Below are 19,526 nucleotides of genomic sequence, written 5' to 3' on the forward strand. Positions count from 1 at the left end.
GATGAGAATCTGGATCTAGACATAAATTGAGTCCATGACTTCTCTTTAAATTGCTTTGTCTTGAAGTACTTCTCCCCTTCTGGGCTGATCCCTATTGACTGGGCTATGGTGTCTTCCAAAACCCTGAAGGAGAAATTACCTATCAGGGCTTTCTCTCCGTTGAATGTGAAAGCGAATTGTTTGGTAACCTCTTCATTACTTCCACGAAATTTCTCTAAAAAGGGCAGCCACTGTATCTCTTTGAGAATTGAAATGCAATCTTCGTGATACTGAGAACTGTCGAACATGCTCGGCTCGACCCTATTGGTCATTTTGGCAGAGGGTCGTGCTCTAACTCTTCTCTGTTTATGTTTTGCAATTCCAACAAAGAAGTTTCAATTTGTTACCTGGTGGTGTCGCTCCCTTAATATCCCATATGATGCTCGGTTGACTGTCTTGTGATTATGGTGGAAGTCGAACCCGAATGGCTATATTTCCCTCTTGTGGCGCTCACTTCTTTCAATCCTTACTGTGGAAGTCACGGGAGTCAAATGCCAGCGTGAAATAACTGAGAATGATGGTGAAATAACCAACTACACTTACTTCATAGCGTATTCATCTTTTGGAACAGAGGAATGGTTGTACCGCTTGTATGGATGCCATCATAGAAGCGCTGGAAGCGTATATGCAATACTGGGGTATGATTTCAGGGAGTCCTCTGTATCATTTGGCTACGTCAGGTGGTGGAATCATAATTCGGCTGTGTGGGATACAATGAATAAGCCCGCTTAACATTTGTTTTTTTTTTTTTTTTTAAAGAACAATTCACCACGTGTCCTGCTTCTATTGGTACTCGGCCAAATGGAAGATGTTGGTATGGCTGTAAGATACGATTGACATAACAAGGTTGATATGAAAAGGGGTAACGAATTTAGAGGTATGAAATAGGTTGGAGTATGAAAGATGATAAGAATTAACAGTAAGATAAGGGATGATGGAAAATGTAGTGTCTTTGAAATTGATCATAACAGTCACAATCATTAAATTCAACATTGAAAATTAATCTAAGAAATTAAATGTTAAGAATAAGGAACACATTACACTTTTGTTGGTTGTTGTTGCATTGGCATGCTGAGTAGGACTAGTCTCTTTTGACTATTCTTTGTTGTTCATAACAGGTCCCCTGAGATAGATTCGAATGCAACAGGTCCCTCTGAGATCTTGAAGATGTTCATGCAGCTCCTTTAAAATCCGGAGAAAGAATTATATGTATACAGGTTCCTTGATCTTTGGTATTTGATGGAGTCTTGGTGCCCAGCAACCTGTGGATCCTTGTAGAAACTTGATGAAGCTTTGTTGAAGTAATCCTGAAGTAACAGTCTCTTAACATGTCCTTTTTATGTGTCTTAAATAGGTCCCATTACTGCTGGTGTTGGTAACATGGTCTTCTGGACAGAACAGGTCCCCTGCGTAATGTTTATAACCAGGTCCCTCTGAGATAAAACAATGACAAAACAACTTCTTCATTGAAATCTGGAATGCTGAAACAAACTGCTTTGGAAATTTACAGTGAGGAGATGAGATAAGAAATCTTTGAGAATTTACAATGGAGAGATAAAAGAACAAAATGCTGATGCTTCTCTCCCCCACTAAAGTTTTGACTTGTCCTCAAGTCATTATTCAGTTGATAAATGAAACAGTGAACAAAAGAGAAGGAATTCTTACCCGCCAACGAATTGGTTTTCAAGTAAGAATTCGGGGTTAGAGTGTGCCAGAGTCTGGTTTTCACATCTAACCCAGTGTTATTATATTTTTTTTATTTTTTTTATATTTTTTTTTAGATTTTGTTTTGTTTTTTTTTTTTAAATTTCTTTTTGAATTTCTAAATTGAAATGAAATGAACTAAGGCAGGGATACTGCAGCTGAAGGCTGCAATATCTCAACCTCTCTTTGTTGAGATACTGTTTGGAGAAAATTTTGCTTGCTAATGGGCTTAGTGTATAGTTTTAGGCGATGACCATTGACAGTAAAGGAATGACCTTCTCCGTCAATAGTTTTGAGCTTGACTGAACCATTGACGTAAGCCTGAATAATTTGGTATGGGCCCATCCAATGGGTGGTAAACTTGGCTTTATGATCTCTGAATTTGGAGTCAAAAAGTAAAGCCCAGTCACCTTCCTTGAACTGCTTCTTCTTGATATGTGCATCATGCCACTGCTTCCTTTGTTTTTGCATGAGGATTGTGGTTTCCTCTGCTTGCTGCCTCATTTCATCCAGCTAGTTCAACTGCTGAATTCTTTCTTGTTGTGCTTGGTCCAAGTCAATTTGCAAATCTGCAGCCAATTTAAAAGTATGTATTTGAAACTCAATAGGAAGCATTACCTCTTTGCCATACACCAACTGATATGGTGTAAATCTTGTAGTATCCTTCCACGTAATTCTGTAAGCCCAGAGTGCATCTTTGAGCTTCTCTTCCCAATTCTTCCTGTTCATTGCCACAGTTTTAGTAATGATCCCTTCCAAAGTTTTGTTTGTGGATTCCACCTGCCCATTGGCCTGTGGATGGTAAGGTATACTTCTTCTATGCTTGATTTGGTATTTGTCTGTGATATCCTTCACTAACTTTGAGGTGAATTGAGTACCTTGATCAGTCACTATCTCCCTTGGTACTCCATACCTTACAAAAATCTCTTCAAAAAGGAAATTTACCACTGTTTGTTCGGTGGCTCTAACTAGTGCTTTTGCTTCAGCCCACTTTGTGACGTAATCAGTACATACTAAGATGTACTTCTTACCATTGGAGGTTGGGTTAATGGGTCCTATAAAGTCTAGAGCCCATTGTTCAAATGGCTCTAGGTGAACTTGGGGCTGAAGGGGCATCTCGTCTGTAGCTGTTGGCCTACCCATTCTTTGGCAGTTGTCACAACTCTTCACATACTTCTTGGCATCCTTAAAAATGGATGGCCAGTAGTATCCAAGAGTAAGAACTTTGAATGCTGTCTGCTTAGCTGCAAAATGCCCACCACACGGTTCATCATGGCAAGATTTTAAAATATCAATTATCTCATCATTTCTTACACATCTTCTAATAATCATATCATAACCAGTGTAAAATAAATCGCCATTAAGCCATGAATATCTAGCACTTTGTTTGACTAGTCTCTTCTTTTCCTTTGCAGTAAAGTGTGGAGGTGTCCTTCCTGTAGACAAATAATTGGCCAAATCAGCATACCAAGGATTCACTATGGAAATTGAAAATAAATTTTCATCTGGAAAAGAATCTTCAACCGGAACAACCTCACCTGGATTTTGCAGTCTAGAAAGAAAATCTGCCACCTGATTCTCTTTACCTGGTCTATCTAACACTGTGATGTTAAATTCCTGTAACAATAATAACCATCTGGTAACTCTGCCACTAGTTATTGGCTTATTCATTAAATGTCTAATGGCAGAATGATCAGTATGTACAAAGACTTCATAACCAGTTATATAATGTCGGAATTTATTCACAGCATATATGATGGCAAGTGTTTCCTTTTCTGTGACCATGTAGTTTGACTCTACAGTGTTAGATTTTTGCTAATGAAATAAATGGCATAATTACAAGATTCCTCTTTCTGGCCTAATGAGGCACCCACTGCAGTGTCAGATGCATCTGTAAAGATATGAAACAGTAGGCTCCAATTAGGCCCTCTTAAGACTGGTGCGGTTGATAATTTCTTTTTGAGTGCTTCAAATGCTTGTTGGCAGTTCTCATTCCAGTTGAAAAGTACATCTTTTGTTAGAAGCTTAAACAAAGGTAAAGCTATTTTACTAAAATGTTCAATAAACCTTCTGTAATAGCTTGCATACCCAAGGAAACTTCTTACCTCTCTTTGATTCTTTGGAATTGGCAAATCAACAATGATCTGGATCTTTGCCGGGTCAACTTTGATGCCTTGAAAAGAAATATAGTGGCCTAATACTATCCCTTCGTTTAACATCATAAAGCACTTTTCATTTCTCAGGGACAGATTAGCTTCAATACATCTTTTCAAAACTCTTTCAAGGTTCTCTAATGCATGTTCAAATGAATTGCCGTACATTGAAAAAACATCCATGTAAACTTCAACACAATCATGAACTAAATCAACGAAAATAGCTAATACAACTCTCTGAAATGTAGCTGGAGCATTGAAAAGTCCAAATGGCAAAACATTATAAGCATAAGTGCCCAAAGGACAGGTGAATGTGGTTTTGTCATGGCCTTCTGAGGCTATCCTGATCTGGTTGTAGCCACTGAAACCATCAAGAAAAGAAAATGATGATTTCCCAGCTAGGGTGTCTAACACTTGGTCAATAAATGGTAGTGGGAAATAATATTTGAGTGTTGCTTTGTTCAGTTGTCTTTAATCAACACAAATGCACCACTTACCATTTTTCTTGGGCACTATAACCAATGGGGATACCCACTGACTGTCAGAAATAGGATATATAAAATTAACTCTCAACAGTTTTTGCAATTCTTCTCTGACAATATCCTGGAGCATGGGGTTCATTCTTCTCTGTGGTTGCCTCACTGGTTTGATAGTACTATCTGTATAAATATGGTGAGTGCATGTGTCAGGGTGAATCCCATGCATATCGGTGTAGTCCCAAGCAAATGCTTTCTGGTATTTTCTCAATAGTCGAATCAATTTCTCTTGCTGAGATGAGTCTAGGTGAATGCCTATGTTTAGAGTTTTCCCTGGACTAATCTCTATGATCTGACTCTGTGTGTTGGTGATGGATTGAACTGGAAAAATATCGTGAAATGTGGTTTGCAAAGATTGAATGGTGCATGTTTCCTGAAAGTTTTGGGCTAAAAGTACATCTGCAGCATGATATTGGTCGTTTCTCAAATTTTCGGAAATATCAGGTTGAGAAAGGAATAATTCTACCAAATCATTATTGTTTTGTTCTTGGAAATCATATATTTGGTCAATGCTAAAAACAGATTGTACTTCTTCTTTATCATTGTATTTATCATCAAGCCACAAATTGTGTGTTACTGCTGGTGATTGTGCCGATGGATAAAGAGTGAGTTGTTTTCTTTCGGTCCCTCTTGAAATGATCATATTGCCTGATCGACATCCTATGAATGCATCAGCAGTTGCTAACCATGGTCTACCAAGGATGATAGGGTGCCCTCCTAAATTGGATTTGGGTTGAAGAACTAAGAAATCCACTGGATACTCCCAAGAGTCCAGTGAGACAATTATGTCCTCCAAAATCCCTTCAGGAATCACTTTAGACCTATCAGCTAGTTCTAGAACAATCGTTGTATGTTGCAAATTTATGAGTTGGAGTGTTCTCATGGTTTCAAGAGTCATGACATTTATTGCGGCCCCAAGATCTATCAAAGTGTTTGGAATCTGTATGTTGTTAATGATGGTGGTCACTTTGGGAATGCCAGGATCAACATACTTTTCCATGGAGATGGTATTGGTCATAAGGCCAACTAAATGTCCTATAACATGAATGGTTTGAGGATCAATCCTTTTCCTAGTAGGCTTCTTGAGGCACATGTCTTTGATGGCTTTAGTATATATGGGAATGTCTTTTATAGCTTGCAGCAGCGGAATTTTTATGTAGACATTCTTGAGTTCATCTAAGACATCAAACTGTGGTATAGACATTGGAGGTTTCATTTGGACCAATCGGTCTGGAAAAGGTGGATGCAATGGTTGCATCTGCTTATCTTTGGTATCATCGTTTGGTTTTCTTTGATTTGTCATTTCATTTTCATTTTCTGTGTTTTCTTCTTGCTTATCTGTTATTGGAGAATCTTTGTGGAGTACCCTACCAGACCTCAAGTTGATATTTTGCAAGGGTAGTGTGGGATATGAGGTTCCCTCTTCTACATTGTAGGCCGGCCTCTCTACTCTGTTATTTGGATTTGGGACAATTTGAGCAGGAATTTGAGTAGGTCTGGGAGGTTGTGAGTTAGATGGAAATTGCAGTTGTGGTGGATTTATTGGTGGAGGAGCAGGCAGTGCTTGTTGAGTAGGTTGAGGTTGGTAAACAACTTGCTGCTGAGGATACTGCTGATATGGTTGAGAGTGTGATGAATACGGCTGATGGTATTGTTGATATGGTTGTGAATATGGTTGGTATGATTGAGGATATGTATGATATGATTGAGAGTACTGTTGAGATGGTCTCCATTGTTGTTGTGGGTGGTTTTGGTGCTGCCATGGCATGGGTACATTCCATGAATTATGTGCATACATTTGATCATTTACAGGAAATTGCAAATTTTGATTTGGAAACATACCTTGAGGTGCTGGCCTTGGCTGCCATGGTCTCTTTGTGCCCATGTAATACACGTTTTCCATCTCTGCATTAGCTGCCATATTACAGTTCTACAAAACCTTAACTTTAGGACAATTAAATATATCATGATGTTCAGTACAGAAAGCACAAACTTGGATGTTTTCTAATGGGCAATCTTTTAATGCATGTTTCTTCCGACATTTTGGGCAGAAGATAGCCATTATCTGATCTTCATCTTCTTGTTTCTTCTTAGCTTTTAGAGTGTCAATTTGGTTCCCTAGGGTGCTTAACAGATCTGTTTTAAACTCTTCTAACAGATTCCCTATTTTAGCCCTTGTGACACTTGCTGAAGCAGATTTTGTGACTTTGGATGACAGGGTTCTTTTTCCCATTTTAGCTTTGCTCCTTGAATACTTTTCGCATAACTCAGTGATTTCTTCAAAGGGTAAGGCAAAAATGTCACCTTTGCCCATCAAGTTAAGATCATCCATGTATTCCTCTCGGATTCCTTTTAAGAATATTGTGCGGATCAGATCAAGAGGCATAGTTCGGTGTTTGGATTTTTGTAAGTTGTAGACAAACCGTTCTAAGTATTCCTCTAAGGTTTCATCCTCTTGCTGGCTCATTCTAAAGATATCATCTTTGGAATCTTTGGATCTACAATAAGGTTGATATTTCCTTAGAAATATTCTTCTCATGCCATCCCAATCAACTATCGCATGCTCACCAAGCCTCATGAACCATCTTAAGGCTGATGCCTTTAATGTCGCTGGGAAGAGTCTAAGCCTATGGGCATCATCTGTATAGCCATATGTTTGACATACAATGTCAAACTCGAAGAAGAATGAGTCTGGATATTCCAAAGCCATACCATAAAAGTTTGGTAGCACGGATGGAGGTATGTTTTTCATTTTGATCTCATCATCTTCTTGTGGTTCATGTATAGGAAACTTAAAAGTTGACTCTTCTTCGTCTCTCTGTCCTTGATTTGGTACTGATCCAGCTCCTTCCTCAGCCATTCTAATAGGTTTCTCTGTGTCAGTGTCACTTGTTTTAAAGAGGAGATTAAAGAAAGATTGTTCGGTCACTGTGCTACTTTCTCCTTGTGTGGAGGATCTAGGAAAGTGCTTCTTTTGCGATTTATGTGCTAATAAAGTTTGCCTTTCGATGAGAGTAAGTCTTTGTCCTGACTTTTGTTTTTCCTCTAATGCTTGTATGGTGACTTCCTCAGCTGGTGTTGTATTCCCTAAAGAGTCTGCTCTTGATGATGATGGGTTAGTTTTTGGATGGTGGGGGGTTTTTATGAATCTACCTTGATTGTCTCTAAATCTAGGCATAAATGAACATGATTTCTAAATCTATGTTTTTGCTCGTTTTTGTTTATTGATTTTTTTTTTTTTCTTTTTAAATCCTTTAAGTACGCCTCCCCAGCAACGGCGCCAAAATGTAGTGTCCTATCTAGGGTGATAGACTAGGCTATATTTATTATCGACCAGGATGCGTAGACTTAGAGGCATGCGTCTACAATATATAGACATAAAGGATTATTAGCTAAGTGGTTATGATGGTAGGTTACAAGACTTCTTTATGGAAGATTGAGGTGTGTTACCTATCACCCAAACACTTAGGTCACTCAGTTAATATACCTAATTACAACACTGTCATTCAATTCATTTACCAAATTAAAACAATGTGTATCACTTTAAACCAAGATTTCAATCTCCTTACGGAGACACTGTGCATAAAACCCCTGTTCAGAAAATACTCAGCATTCAACTAATATTCATGAAAGATAAAGACATACTGAAATCATAAGCATACTTTAAAATGGTAACAGAGTTCATGACATTGCTTTAAAAGACAACAAAGTATCGAATCCCTTACAGGATACGATTCACGATCTCAGTGATGAACTGTTCAAGCACTACCATAAACATCACCCATACGCATTCTATTGAAATCAAAAACCAATTCTAATTGCTGTGCATATCATTTAATACCCTAAGTTGCGAATAAAAAGAAATGACAGTATACCAGTTTAACGCAGGGCTCGTCCATGTTTCAGAGGTATACTGGATTGTGATCAACCGATTATAGAATCAACGCATAAGGAAAATCGTGACTGCAACCGTGTTCTTGGTATTAAGTTCAAAACTCTGTTTTCAAAACGATACAATGATAACCAACCACTAACTAACAAAACTGTGTTTACATATGTTTTTACAACCTTTACATTTCGAAAACGGATGTACATTCATGATGCGGCTATTGCCGCTTTTATCATGTCGTGACTTTTAAAATGTTTCTATTCTGAATTGATTTCAAAAAGGAACAAAACTAAATCAGTTTAGAATGTTATGCTATTGCTGCCTTTGTCGCCAACATGCTATACTTTGACCATCGTTGACCGCGCATGTAGGAGGGTTGGTTCTGCTGTAGGATAGGTATTCGTCCATGCTTGGACATTCTACTTTTCATCCCTACCCTTCGCTCTAGCCTAGCTGTCATGCCACATGTCAAACAATAAACCAATTACAGGATGTTGTAACTTCCTGTAGTCATTTTACCAAAAATTCCTAATTCTTTAACATAAAACTCCTAAATCAATTTTAGTGCATTTTAATAACTATAGTACTATTAACTAATCAATTTCAAGGGATCTAAGAGATGTATGATGGAAAGAGGTAGGCAAATGATATGTTTTAGGAGGAAAAAGGAGGTCATGGGATGGTACCAACAGATCCTAAAGCTCAATGGGCAAGCATCTAGAAGGAAAAATATGTCAATGCCTGGCCGGATTCTGAAATCATTCGTATGACTGGAACAATGAAAGCCTCCCCCATATGGAACAAGGCCTGGGAGAATAGAGAAGTAGTTCAAAATCATAGTTTCTGGGAAATCAGAGAGGGCGATCTGGCACTTTTCTAGGAGGACAAATGGAAATAAGAACCTAATCTTCTGAAGGAAGAATTTTTAGGCCTCAAGCATGAGACTAACAACCAAGGTTTAGTAAAGGTGAAAGACTTTTGGGAGAATCCACAGAATGTTGGAAAATGGAGAATCTAGAAAAAAATAGAGGATAGAGGGGACAAGACCCTCAATAGTAAAGCAGAGTCCCTCAAGAAACTGCTGGATCAGAGAACCATTTTAGTCACAGAAGGGCAGGACCAACTGAGATGGGGTAACAACAAAGAGGGAAACTTTAATATCAAGGAAGCTAAAGGTTTGCTCCTTGATCTGGAACCCCAAGATCCTAATAAAAATTGGCAGAAGCTTTGGAAGCACAAAGGTTGGATGAAAATCAAACTTTTTATGTGGTTAGTTCACCACAGGAAAATTTTAACATGGGACAACCTTCAAAAAAGGGGCATGCTGGGACCCTCTAGGTGTCAACTCTGTGAGACCCAAGAGGAGACTATAGAGCACCTTCTCAACAGATGTAGTTTCACCGATAGGATATGGGAATTTTTTACAAACATCTTCAAACAGTCGGATAGAGACAAAGAAAGTATTGCCAACACTCTAAACAACTGGAGAAATAATTTCTCAGATAATGAAATTCTCAACTCTGCCTGGAATCTTCTACCCTCTTTCATTATTTGGAATGTGTGGAAGGAAAGGAACAAAAGAATATTCAAAGAGGTAAAGTCTGCCTCTCTTAGCCTGGTGGAACTGATCATAAAACAACTAAAGGAGACAATGAGCACCACGGTTAGGAATCTCCCCAAAAACCCTCCCTCTGTGGCAGAAATGAGAATCCTCCAGCTGTTAGACATGCAGGGGCTTATTCCTCAAGGTCTAGACAGGAAAGTAAGCATGAGAGAAAAGGTGGAGGATTTCTGGCATCCCCCCCTTGAAGGTTTCTTAAAGTACAACATTGATGGAGCTTCCAAAGGCAACCTGGGGGATGCTGGTTTTGGAGGAGTTCTAAGGGATGACACAGGCAACATTATCTCCCTCTTCCATGGTCACTTAGGAAAAGCCACCAACAACATGGCAGAACTAATGGCTTTGGAACAAAGCTTAGAATTTTTGATACAGAGTAATTGCCAAAATGTCATAATAGAAGCGGATTCTGAGTTAGTCATAAACGCGGCTAAGAGAATCAGTAATGGAACAGAGCCGGAAAAGGTCACAAAACACTGGAGGTTAACGAGAGTCCTTCAGAGAATCCAAGTGCATATACAGGAACTTCGTACTCTCAAATTTATTCATGTGCGGAGAAAGGCCAACAAATTGGCAGACATTCTAGCCAACCAAGGTGTCAACAACAAGGACAATGCAATCTCAAGAAGATGGAATACAATGGTGCAGAGTAATCTGAAAATCCTCTGCCACAACTAGGCAGAGGAGGATAAAGAGGAATACAGAGGCAAAATGACTGAACTCAATTAGTAATGGTCAGCGGTCAGAGGAATACACCAAGTGGAATTAACAAGTGCATAATGAAAGGCAAGACAAGGCAAGAGGTAAAGTGGACCACGATTAGGTCTCTTCTCAGTGCCAGGAGTCAGAGCTTCCCGAATAGAAGTAAGCAGCAACAGAAGTTTTTGCGTCATCTTAATTTTTCAAGGACAGAAGTCAAAACCACCTCTGGGTGGTTTCGTAGTGATCGCACCACTTTCCTGTCAACAGTGGTTTTGGATCTTTTGCAGCGATGCCACAGAAAGCTTGCCACGTGGAGGAGGGCCCGGTCCCAAATCCACTTTCCCCGCGCCCTAAAGTTCGATGACCTTGGGTGTGCGATTCTCTGCTCAACCGTTCGATCGGGCCTGGTTAATCAACGTTCAGGATCTATCGTGCAGTTTGGTGGGGCCCATGGTATTGGTCAGGTTGGCGGTTTTGTTTGTGATCGCACCAATTTTATGTTCAAAGTGGTTTTGGATCTTTGGTAGCGATGCCACAAAAAACTTGCCACATGGAGGAGGGCTCGGTCCCAAATCCACTTTCCCCGCGCCCTAAAGGTCGATGACCTCGGGTGTGCGATTCTCTGCTCAGCCGTCCGATCTTGCCTGGTTAATCAACGCTCAGGATCCTTCGTGCAGTTTGGTGGGGCCCGTGGTATTGGTCAGGTTGGCGGTTTTGTTTGTGATTGCACCACTTTTATGTTAAAAGTGGTTTTAGTCTTATCGGGAGCGATACCTTTAGGCTTTCGACACGTGGCCAACGCGGGGAATGGAAACCACCCTCCATCGCGAGGTAAGTTTCGCACAGGTTTGGTGATGCGATACTTTGGAGCGCCATCCGATTTCGTGGGGCGATGTGTTCCATTGGATCTGTTGGTACCTTTTTTGTGGGGCCCCATGTATTGATGGACTTTTCGCGTGGACTTCGGGGTTGGTTGTTTGTCGTTGATCAGGCCTTTGGGGGGAATGGTTCCTCCTAAAGTTTGCTTTGATTGTTGTTACTGTTTGCAGTGGAATGATGCTTTTCTTTGGCATCACGCCCTTTGTTCCCCTGTCTCCTCTTGGAGTATAGGGTTTATGTAAATTTTGTATATTTTTCTCGATTTAATGAATTAGAAGGAACCACTCTTGCTTTAGCAAAAAAACAAAAAAGATGTATAGTCACTACATGATTAATGTAGCTAAAAGAAATAACCATGTCCCTATTTTGTTTATCATTGTTGTTTAATTATTAGTGTAATTATTATCATCATGGCTCTCTATTACTCAATATGAAAAATTGTAGTGGTTGTAAATCGTTGTAAACATTTAAATGTTGACTCAATAATATAGGAGAGATGTCAATTTGTTATATTATAATTTTGTTTTTTTTTATATACATCTCATTATATCTCCCCCATATTGTTATTGTTTTTTATTTTATTGTTATTTATTTAATTGAGTTTATATTATGTTTTTTAATTACTAATTTTTTATTTAACATTTTACATACAAATATTATTTTTAGATGCTACTTGTCAACACCATATCCAGTGGTGAAAGAATTACACACATCCTTCTGGCTCAAAAATAAAATATAATTAAAAACAAACATTTTTATTTTCAATTACTTTGTCTCTTGATATAAAATTAAAGTAAAAATTTAAGTGTAATATTTTCTATTTTTTAAAATAGATATAAAATAAATACATATCCATCCTCCTTTTATTATTAGCCTTACACCAAGAAAAATAAATCAATAACAAAAATTTAATGTCTTATAATTATATATCCAAGAAAAAAGAGTATATTTCTTTTGACATAAACTACACTGTAAAATTCTGATAGCCCTATACAATACACAGTACTACTATATATTGTATAGTCATATCGTAACTTGAAGTAAAATATGCCTTATGGGTGAAAATGAAACATATAGCTATGAGCCATGTTATTGAGATTGGGAGTTCATCTCTATGGGAGGGGAAGAAACATGTTTGCATTTGTGCCTGAAAGAGTGACTAAGAGAGCGGCTATTTGGAAGCTCATGATGATGATATTGTTGTAGGGCTATTAATAAATTATGTCCATAATATCATTATTAAATAAAAATATGAAAATTCAAAATTACATATTTAAAATTAAAATTTACACTTTTATATTTCAAAATTCTAGAGTGAAAATTATCACAATATAAAATATAAAATATAATATATATATATATATATATATATATATATATATATATATTTAAAAATTTAAACATTTTTAATACTAAAAATTCAAATTTTAAAACTAATATTACTACTTTCATAATTCAATTTTCCACTTAAAAAATAAAATCAAAATCCATAATTTTATAATTAAATTTTAAATTAATTTAAAATAATAAATCAATATTAAATTAAGCAATATCTTCACTCGTGATAAAATAAAAATAAAACTATATTTATTTTAATTATAATTATTTGAATCGCCATTATAAATATCAACATTCACAATTTCAACGTAAGTAAATATTATAGAATTTGAATTTATTTTATGAGTAAAATTATTAAAATTATTATTTAGATAAGCCTCTGGGTGCAATGAGATAAGCCATAGTTTTAATTTTGAATGTCAAATTTTCTATAGGTTTTATTTGACTCTTTTCTTTTTTTCAATAATATAAAAATATTTTATGAATTTTTATTATAAATATAAAAATTAATTTTGGATGTGAATTTTTATATATTTTTATTTGATTTATATAATATTAATTAAAAAAATTATGTTCATGTTTTGTGTGTTTTGTTTTTCTTTTTTAAAAATTAGGCTATCATTATTACACTAGATACAATTATTTATAAAGGTGTAGTCTAATTTATAGACAAAATAGCTTTATAATTTGAGTGCCTAATAATTTTTTCAAAGTACTAAATCTATTTATACATTGGAAATATATATTTTAAACAACAAAAAAATTTAAAATTATATTAATCAAATCCAATAAAAAAATCCAATAAAAAAATCCAGTAAAAAAATATTTATCTATAAATTAAACTACACCATTTATAAATACCACTAATAAATAAATACAACATATTTTGAAAACTTAAACCCACAAAATCACCAAACAAATTAAACTAAAATCCATTTACAGAAAATTTATACCATTTTCACTCACCAATTATCCTTTAAAGTAAAAAACTATTTCCTATAAAAACACATTATTTCCTTTCACTATTATTATAAAATAAGACTTAAATTTTATTTTTAAACATAAAATTTTAAATCATTTCCCACACTATTAATTTAAAAAAATCCGTGTCATTTTCAATAACGTGCTACTTTCTAAAAATATAAAACCCTTTCGTATGGGACACATTAATAGAAAAGTTTGATATTATTACATTTGTACTATTTTTCTTTTTTTAATATAATTGGAATCGAAACGTGTTTGATACAAAAGAGAAAGCCGGCTCAGCGATTAAGATAGCATGATAATGAAAGGATTTGGTTAAAAAATTTATGGAATGAAATAAAAAATATTTAAATATTTAAAAAATTATTTGTACATAAATTAAAATTTTAATTTAATTTATGTACAAAAAGGCTTCTCTCCAAGCTTTTTGAGCATAGGAATAAAATCTTAAATCAAAGTAGATAATTTGTTTCTTTAGGTCCGATAGACCATTATTTGGTCTGAGCAGACGTTAATCATCATCATCATCATCATCAAAAAGAAATCTTTTTAAATATATATAAATATATTTTTTAATATATAAATAAAAAAAAATTGTTAGTTACTAATTCGGATTTATTATTTTAACCAGATGAATTAAATTTCTTGAAATATAAATATTTTTTCAAATTATTAATTGAAAGTTAATAAATCTAATAATATTAATATTATAATATATTAATAATATTATTAGAATTAATATAAATGGCATGATAATAAATTGATAATAAAACTATATCAAATTAATATTTTCAAATATTACAACTTTGACATGGAAATATTTATGTCTTTAAAGGTTTTAATATATCTATAGATTATGGCTTTTCCTTTTAAAGATTCAAAAAATATGATACGGTAGTTTTGCAATTTTGTTTTGGGCCAACATTAATTTTGTTGTTTTTATTATTAGCTTATTAGATATATGACATACTTACACATTACACATCCCCTCATATTGGGTTGTAGAATGCACCTCTTGGTGCAAAAAAATAAATTTCAAGAGATATATATATATATATATATATATATATATATATATATATATAGGATGTGTTTATTATCAAACTTATTAGGTGTCATTAGAACCAAAAAGCGTATGTAACAAACTACAAGGTACATATATCAATTAAGGATCCATGGACTTTTATCCTGAGGGTCATCTACCCTTCTAACCTTATTGCAATAGGTAAAAATATTCCTTGTGGAATTGAACTCGGATGAGGAGGAGAACAAACATAGTGCTTAACCACTTCAAACTATAAACCTTGTAGGTGTACACATCTATACCTTTTAGTGCTCAAATCTCTACTCAAAAGAGACCCTTATCTCATGAACAAAAAAAAATCATACACCAATTTAATGTCTAACTTGACTATAACTTTAAATTAAATTATTATTATAATATTCTAAATCTCCACCCCTCATTTTTTCTTTTTCTTTTTTTTCCATTTAGTCCTAATTCTAAGGACTATGAGGGTAGCACTGAAGAAGGGAAAGATGAAGAATATCCTCCAAGTCAGTATTTCAAAAGCACATATGATCATAGTGAGGATAATATTCCTCATAATGATGATGGAAATGCTTATACAGATGATGATCCAATGATGGAGATGTTGTCAACAAATATTGTATCAAGGAATAGGAGCAGACCTTTTCGTATCAATCCAAGATGTTCTAGTTATACAAGGGGTAGAGTAGAATATCTCACGAGAAGAAGTTCTATCAGTGCTCTCATTTCAAGCGAATGTTGTCAAAATTAGGATTGCTTGAAACATATGGATTTCAAGTTTGCATTGGAGAAAAGGAAGAGAAATTTGTCGATGAATAAAAGCATGCAAAATTCAGATTTAGTGGGGTGCATGCAATCTACATTGCTAGGTTATGATTATCATATTGGGTCTTTATTTATTTGTAGAAAGGCTTTCAAAATGTTTCATTCAATGGGTAATTTTCATCTGTCAATAATCCAAGAAAATTTGGAAAAGGATCCCACATTGTATTCAGAAGTACATCATAAACGACATTTTGGGCCATTATCAGATACTGCAATGTCATGGATGAAAGACTGTTTTTCAAAGCATGAATAGTGTATGCCAAATACAGAGACAATACATATTCTAGATAATTTATCAAGACAAGAAATCTACAACTTATACAAAGAATGTGCAGAATGCACTGAAGGAAATGGTCGATTTATTACATATCAATATTTTGTGAAGATATGGAAGAAATAATTCAATAATGTTCATATTCCTAAGAAGAAAAGGATGGGGATTTGCAGTACATGTGCTTCTCTTAAATAAAAAAGGGATAAATGTGAAGGGGCAGAAAGAGGTAAGCATTCATAACATTAATTTTTAAAATTGTATAGTCATCAACTATGAAAACGTATTTATTAATGACTTTCTTTTATGTTGTGTAGATTCCATTGTCAAAGCGCTTCAAGAGCATCATGAACAACAAACAAGTGAAAGGAAAAAGTTGTACAAGAATCAAAATAAGTGTTATGATAATCCAAATAAATATTTGGGTTTGATAATTGATGGTATGGACCAGAAGAAAACATTTCTACCACATTTTGTTCACACACCCAAAAATTTACAGGAGGAAAATTTTATTCAGTATCACTTGGTCGGTTGTATGGTCTTCAATGGGAAAATGTTTCCAAGGGTATACTTCACAACTCCAACTATTCATAATGATGCAAATCTGACAATAACCATAATTCATGATGTTCTTTCTCATTGGTCTAGTAATCTTCATGAAGTTTTGTATTTACAATTGGATAACACTTGTCGTGAAAACAAAAATTAGATTTTTTTAGGATATCTAAACATGCTTGTTGAGTTGAGAATTTTTCAGAAGGTAAAGGTTGGTTTCCTTCTTGTTGGGCACACTCATGACCATATTGATCAGATGTTCAGTTGTTTTTCAGTCACATTGAGGAGAAAGGATGTTAGGAGCTTGCCATCATTAATTGAATGTATTAAGAAGTCATACATGCCAGAGCCTATTTTTGATGTGTTGGAAGAAACTGTTGACATGCGAAGGTTTATTCTGGGATCACATGGTGAGGAGAAATGCATTGAACAAATTAATGACATTAGCTTCCAACATCAATTTCATATAAAAAAATTGATGGGAAAACACTAATATGGGGCAAGAAGTATTCAACTACTACAAAATAGGCGTCAACATCACGTTTGGCATTTTTGAAGCGCATTCCAAATCATCCAATATTTGCATCAAATATATTGTTATTACAATCAATTACAAAAGTTCATAATGCACATAGGCGGAATAGAGATACAAATTATTCTAATTGCCCGGAAGAAATTAAAAAATGTATTAGATATACATATGAGTACTTTGATATTGTTGATTCAATTTGATAGGAGTCTTTTTTTCAATAATTAAAGTGATATCATTTCAAGAACAACAAATAAAGATATACCTTTGAAAACTCCATCTATTTGGCCACAAAATGTGTCAAATGAACATGAGGAAAGAAACATTGTTGAACAACAACAATCTCAAGGTATTGTTAATTCTTCACAAGTAGAGGAAAGAGAAATGTATATTGGTTCCAAAATATCTTGTGCACGACGTGAAGCCATGGAAGACCTTCACAAGGGTTCAGTACATGATATTAAGGAGGGTTGTATGATCCCAGTGCTAGCAGATGGAGATGCCAATGGCTATCCATTCTGGGTTGCTAAGGTTATAAAGGTCATTATAGAAAATGAAGATGTTGCAAGTGTTGAAGTACATTTGTATGCCATAAATACACACCCATTCAATGGTGTGTACAAGTCATAGATGGTAGTTGATAAAAGAAATTGGCGGAAAGAGAAAAAGAAAGGGTACAAATATAAATCGTTGCTGCAAAGACCTCTTAAAATTGGAGGATGTTGACATACTTGTTTATGACTTCAATTTAAAGAAGAGAGGAACTCTTCGCTTCAAGACGATAGAGATTTTGAAGAGGTTGTTACCAGAAGAAACAATGTTGAGATGGGAGTCTACTGAAACCAGTCGTAGATCCATATGAATTTTGAAACTTGAAATGGGGGGCATGCATGTGGACTCAGATGGGGCACTAGTTGATGAAGATAAGAATATGAAACATCTTCATCTGCATCCAATCATTCATCTAAAAATGTGAATTCTGATGGTGTGCAAAAAATATAAGTGATTTTGAATAATTGTCTAAGACAATTTATATAACTAATGTTTGCATCATATCTTGATATAAAAATTTGTATTTCCATATGATGTTAAATGAACTTATGAGTCATTTTTATTAAGGAATTTAGACTTCTGTGATCCATAACATTGTATAGAAATCTTCGGCAAAATCACATAACCAATATTTCGTCGACGCGTTTCGAACCAACCAGTGTGGTTCATCGTCAGGACAAGATGAAGAACTGATCTGGCGTAGCGAGAATAAATAGAGTGTGCAGAGATTCCAACAGCTAAATCCTAACGGCTAATTTTGACCAGGTCAAACCACTAAATTAGTTAGTTAATATTTCTCGAAGAAAGTAAAATAAGGTAAATTAAGGAAATTCAATTGTTAATTTAAGGAAAAGAATAATATTAATATTATCCCAAATATTAAGAAAAATTGATATTTTAATAATAATGGTCATATTATATAATAAATAATCTATAATCCCTTATTCTTCCAATATAACCTACGAGTAAAGATAACCCATTACTAAAATTATTAGAATTTATTCATCCTAGGTAATTTATTGATAATTATTTAATGGTAAATTAGATCATGTTTTTTAGAATAAATCATAAATAATGTTTAAAATCCTTGGTCAATAATCAAAAACAATATAAGATTATTAAATCATCTATATCTACTAATAGTTAATATTTCTAGAAATTAGTTACAATAGGTAAACCCTAATCTAGGGTTATTAATATTAAAAATAATAATAATCCTAATATTAATATTAATATTAATAATAATAATATTAATATTATCCTAAATATTAAGAAAATTAATATTATAATAATAATGGTCATACTATATAATAATTAAACTATAATCTATTATTATTCAAATATAACTTATAAGTAAAGATAACCCATTATTAATATTATTAGAATTTTATTTACCCTAGGTAATTTATTCATAATTATCTAAGGTAAGATATATCATGCTTTTTAGAATAAAACATATATAGTGTTTAAATTAATTGGTCATTAAAATGATAAGTTATATAAAAATAATTATAAACAATTTAGGTCTACTAATAATTAATATTTCTAGAAATTAGTTCCATTATGTAACATCATAATCTAGGGTCATTAACACTAGGACTATTAATATCATAACTAAAAACTAAACTAATGGTCAAAAAATCCATATTAGAACTATAATTGTTAAAATTACTGAGGTTAACTAAGACTATAGGTAAGCAAATTATTACTAATAGAAGAATGTCGAAATCTAGGGTTGATATATTAAAATCCATCCTTAAAACTTAATGGTCAAAATATACTATATAATTATTTTAAAATTATTACAATTAACTATGCCAATAATAAGGAACATATAAAGTAAAAAATAAAAAATATAAAGAAATAAGGGAAAAACACATATGCCCAATAGTATGAAAGGTTAA

This window comes from Pinus tabuliformis, chromosome 8 (genome assembly GCF_031772625.1).
Source record: "Pinus tabuliformis cultivar Carrire ecotype Pingquan chromosome 8, CPIR1, whole genome shotgun sequence".
Taxonomy (NCBI): Eukaryota; Viridiplantae; Streptophyta; class Pinopsida; order Pinales; family Pinaceae; genus Pinus; species Pinus tabuliformis.